This window comes from Argiope bruennichi, chromosome X2, assembly GCF_947563725.1.
Source record: "Argiope bruennichi chromosome X2, qqArgBrue1.1, whole genome shotgun sequence".
Classification (NCBI taxonomy): domain Eukaryota; kingdom Metazoa; phylum Arthropoda; class Arachnida; order Araneae; family Araneidae; genus Argiope; species Argiope bruennichi.
The window spans coordinates 55,701,155-55,707,296 of record NC_079163.1 but is presented as its reverse complement, the minus strand read 5'-3'; positions in this window follow the sequence as shown (position 1 = coordinate 55,707,296).

Below are 6,142 nucleotides of genomic sequence, written 5' to 3'. Positions count from 1 at the left end.
CTTTTTTTCTTGTCTTCCTTTAATATACTTGGTTATGTAAGTTTATTCCAATTCTTAAAGTCAAACAACACCAATTAACTTTTTAAAATGATGTAATATATTAAATGCACCTACAAAATAACTTGTTTCTTTTTTTAACAAAGCTTCAGTTCTTTTAATAATCAAGTACCGCCTACCAATGGAGAAACCTGTACAGAAAAAAAAAATTAAGATTTGTTTGTAAATTAAGTTCAAAAAGTTCTTTTATTTCATATAGTATTTTCCTTAATGAAACTAAAAAATATGTTAATTGCAATAGATATTCTGTTGAATTTTAATATTATGAAAACTTATTGAAGTAAAACATTTACATATTTCATTTAGCAATCACCAAGTTCTTAATTTTCAATTCTTGAAAACTGTAATTTTACAGATTCAGTGGATTAGTTAGGATAATTATAATATATGAAACAAAATGTGTATATGTAACATTTAATCAAATAATGCACAGAATCGAAATTTATCTGTAGTATTTATGTAAATAACTTTGTTTCCATTAACTCATAAATATAAAACGCATCTATTATATTTAAATAAAAAATTATAAAACTATAAATAGATTTAAATCTAATCCGAATTAAAATAAATATACTTAAACATGGAAAGGAAATTCTTTCACTCAATAAAATCATTATTTCAAAAATTGCTACTAAATTATGCTGAAATTCTTTTTATACGCCCCACTTTCAAAATTAATGAGATATTGTAAACTTTAATTTCATTGGGAAATATTTCAGTTACATGAGTCTTTTTTTAATAATAAAAACAAAATACTATTCAAAAATTTATAATTATTTATTCATTTGATAAAAAGTTAAAAAAAACACAAAGAATATTCTTGTAGAAAATATAACATAGAAAAAAACCCAATTCAGTCTTATTAAGAATTTCAATGAAATTATACATTTTCAGTTTATACGTAGGTATAATTAAATTGAATTTTATTCAGGAATCAACCTTTTAAAATGTTCAGGATAAACAGTAGTAAAATATATCGTAATAAATCCATCATATCCTTGCATTTTTCAGATGTAATAGTTCTCCTTTTTTTCATACATAAAAGATAATGTTTGGGCTCCCTCGTTGTGGTGGCAAATCGATAATTTTAAATTCAGCATCTCGTCCTATCGAAGTTTTGCAGAACATTTTGTATGGTGCATCCCTTGTAAATCTGATCCAGCATATAGTTATAAACAATTCACGTTTCTTTTCGTGTATTAAACATTTATTATATTTTCGACAATTTCATATTACTTTATAGTTATCCTGGGGAATATACAAGGAATTTGTTATCCAGATTGGCAGTTCTACCACTCCAAAATCACGATCGTTCCACAAAATTGAATGTCCTGACAACCAAAATTTGCAAACAATGGTATTTATTTCATTGTCACTTTACTGAACAATCGGGGTTGGAAATAAACATGTTATTAACGAAACACAACCACCGATTTTCATTATCAAAGAGAGATGGATATAAACACCCTAGATATTAGACATGATATCAAATGTCCATATTTGCTTCATCATACAGAAACCGGAGCTGAGTTTTGCCGTAATATATTCGGTCAAAAATAATTTCAATCTAATATGGACTTGCACCACTCTCAAAATAAACAGATTTTCAATGATGTTAAGAGTTAAAACTTCTATCTCCAAAATACTAGAATCTAAGATTTTTTTTTTTCACTTTAAATTGTGTACGCACAAAAAAATTTATATATAGCTACCATTATCTAATTTTTTTTTTTAATTGGACTGCCTCACTTTCAAAATAAACAGCGCATATGGATCTAATTAGATGTAGTTCTATGTAGATGCAGATATGATTCGGGCCTTATTAGATGAGATTAGAATTTCTCTAGTTACTTACAACTCTAAATACATGCAGATGAAATTCAATGCAGCTCTGATGCGGGCCTAATGAAATGCAGACCTGATTCAGATATAATTAGATGCAGATTTATTTAGATGCGGACCTAATTAGATGCAGGTCTGATTCAGGACTAATCAGATGCAGTTCTATTTAGATGCGGATCTACTTAGATGCAGGTCTGATTCGGGCCTCATCAGATACCTACATGATTCAGATCGAATTCGATGCAGACCTTTTTGAATATCTATTTAGATTTAGATCTAATTGAATGCAGATCAAATTTGGTCTATCAACAAACAGTTCTAATCAGATGCAGGCCTAATTAGATATAGACCTGATTCAGATGTAATTAGATGCGGTCCTAAATAGATGCAATTGCAATTAGATGCAGAGCTGATACAGATCTCTTTATATATCAAATGCAGATCTGAAACCAGCCTCATTAGATGCAGTTCTATTTAGAAGTGGATCTAATTTGATGCTGATCTGATGCGGGCCTTATTAGATGCAGATTTAAATGTATCTAGTTACTTGCAGGTCTAAATGGATGCAGATGTAAAATGCAGAACTATTCTGATATAGCTAGATTCAGATCTATTTAGATATGGGCCTAATAAAATACAGGCGTGATTCAGAAATAATTAGATGCGGACCTAATTAGATGCAGTTCTATTTAGATGCAGACCTGATGCTGGCCTAATTTATATGCAGACCTGATGCAGAGTCTGATATGGATCTGATGCGAGCCTAGTAAGATGCAGATTTAATTAGATCAAATTTCATTCAGTTCTAATCAGATGCAGGTCTGACGCATGTCTAATTAGAGGCAGATCTAAATAGATGTAGTTACATGCAGCTCTAATTAGATGGAGACCAGATTCAGATCCTATCAGATGCAGTTCTATTTAGATGCGGATCTAATTAGATGCAGCACTGATTCAAATCTGATTAGGTTCTGGCCTAATTAGATGCAGTGCTATAGAGATGCGAGTCTTATTAGATGCAGAATTGAATATATCTAGTTAATTGCAGTTCTAAATAGATTCAGATTAATTAGATGCAGTTCTAATGCGGGCCCAATAAAATGCAGGACTGAGTCAGATATAATTATATTCAGATCCACTTAGATGCGAGCCTAATTAGATGCAGATGTAATATAGCTAATAAAATGCAGATCTGAAGCAGGCCTAATTAGATTCATTTCTATTTAGAAGCGGATCTAATTTGATGCAGGTCTGATGCGGGCCTAATTAGATGCACACCGGTTGCAGATCTATTTCGATATGGATCTTATTAGATGCTGACCTCATCCAATCTAATAAGATGCTGACGTGCTACCGGCCTAATTAGATGCAGTTCTATTTAGATGCAGATACGATGCAGAGCAAATTAGATGCATATATAATTACATGTAGTTACATGCAGTTCAAATTAGAAGCAGATCTAATTAGATGCGTGTATGATGTCGGCCTAATTAGATGCAGATCTAAATCAAACAAACCTAATCATAAGCAGATCTGATGCGGGTATATTTAGAGGCAGTCCTCATGCGGGTATATTTAGATGCAGACCTGATGCAGATCTATTTAGATACGGATCTAATTAGATGCAGATCCTTTTGAATATCTATTTAGATTTAGATCTAATTCAATGCTGATTTGATGCAGGTCTATTTAGATGCAGACTTGATGCAGGAATAATTAGATGCAGTTTTATTAAATGCGGATCTAATTAATGCAGATATGATGAGGACCTAGTTAGATGCAGATCTAATTAGATCTAGTTACAAGCAGTTCTAATTAGATGCAGGTCTGATTTGGGCATTATCAGATGCCTAATTAGATGCAGTTCTATTTAAATGCGGATCTAATTAAATGCAGACCTGGTTTAGATCTGATTAGGTATGGTTCTAATTTGATGCAGTTCTATTTAGATGCAGGTCTGATGCGGTCCAAATTAGATACAGACCTCATACAGGCTCATAACATGCAGACTTGCTACAGGCCTAATTAGATGCAGTTCTATTTAGATTCGGATCTAATTAATGCATATATGTCGCGAGCCCAATTAGATGCAGATCAAATTTCCTCTATTTACGAACAGTTCTAATCAGATGCAGGCCTAAGGAGATGCTGTCTTAAATAGATGCAATTCTAATTAGATGCAGACCTGATGCAGATCTATTTAGATATGGATCTAATCAAATGCAGATCTGAAACCGGCCTAATTAGATGCAGTTCTATTTAGAAGCGGATCTAATTTGATGCAAATCTGATGCGGTCCTTATTAGATGAAGATTTAAATATATCTAGTTGCTTGCAGGTCTAAATAGATGCAGTTCTGATGCGGGCCTAATAAAATGCAGACCTGATTCAGATATAATTAGATTCAGATCTATTTAAATGCGGACCTAATTAGATGCGGTTTCTATTTAGATGCAGACCTGATGCGCGTTTAATTAATTGCATGTCTGATTCTGGCCTAATTAGATGCAGACCTGATTGGATCTAATTAAATGCAGACCTGATGCAGATCTTGATATAGATCTAATTAGATATAGATCTGATGATGGCCTATTTAGATGCGGATCTAATTAGATCACGTTTCTTGCAGTTCTAATTGGATGCAGGCCTAATTAGATGCAGTTCTAAATATATGCAGTTGCATGCTGCTGTAATTAGATGGAGACCAGATTCAGATCTTATCAGATGCAGTTCTATTTAGATGCGGATCTAATTAGATGCAGCCCTGATTCTGATTTGATTAGGTTCTGAGATAATTAGATGCAGTACTATTCAGATTAGTGTTTTATTATGTGTAGAATTGAATATATCTAGTTAATTGCAGTACCAAATAGATTCAGATTAATTAGATGCAGTTCTAATGCGGGCCTAATAAAATGAAGACTTGATTCAGATATAATTAGATCCAGATCTATTTAGATGCGAGCCAATTTAGTTACATAATGTAATATAGCTAAGCAAATGCAGATCTGAAGCAAGCCTAATTAGATGCATTTCTCTTTAGAAGCGGATCTGATTTGATGCAGGTCTGATACGGGCCTAATTAGATGCACACCTGATGCAGATCTATTTCGATATGGATCTTATTAGATGCTGACCTCATCCAATCTAATAAGATGCAGACTTGCTACAGGCCTAATTAGTTGCAGTTTTATTTAGATGCAGATACGATCCGGAGCAGTTTAGATGCAGATATAATTAGATGCAGTTACATGCACTCCAAATTATATCCATATCTAATTATATACGTGTCTTAAGCCCGCCTAATTAGATGCAGATCTACATAGGACTACATGAAAATATAATTAAATGCAGATCTGATGTTTTTTGAATTAGATGCAGACCTGATGCAGATCTATTTAGATACGGATCTAATTTGATGCAGATCCTTTTGAATATCTATTTAGATTTAGATCTAATTCAATGCTGATTTCATGCAGGTCTATTTAGATGCAGACTTGTTGCAGGCCTAATTAGATGCAGATCTAATTAGGTCTAGTTACAAGCAGTACCAATTAGATGCAGGTCTGATTCGGTCATTTTCAGATGTCTACCTGATTCAGATCTAAAGAGATGCAGTTCTATTTAGATGCGGATCTAATTAAATGAAAAACTGATTGAGATCTGATTAGGTACGGGCCTAATTTGATGCAGTTCTTTAATGATGCAGGTCTGACGCGAGCCTAATTAGATGCAGACTTTCTACAGGCTTAATTAGATGCAATTCTATTCAGATGCGGAGCAAAATAGATGCATATATAATTAGATGTAGTTTCATGCACTCCAAATTATATGCAGATCTAATTATATCCGTGTCTTATGCCGACCTAATTAGATGCAGATCTAAATAGATCCCGTTACATGAAAATCTAATTAGATGCAAATCTGATGAGGGCCTAATTAGATGCAGACCTGGTGCATTCTATTCATCTATTTATATCTAATTAGATGCAGACCTTTTTGAATATCTATTTAGATCTAATTGAATGCATATGTGATGCAGGTCTATTTAAATACAGACTTGATGCACGGCTAATTAGATGCCGTTCTACTTAGATGCGGATCTAATTAATGCAAATATGATGCGAGACCAATTAGATGCAGATCAAATTTGATCTATTTACGAACATTTCTAATCAGATTCAGGGCTAATTAGATATAGACCTGATTCTGATATAATTAGATGCGGTCCTAAATAGATTCA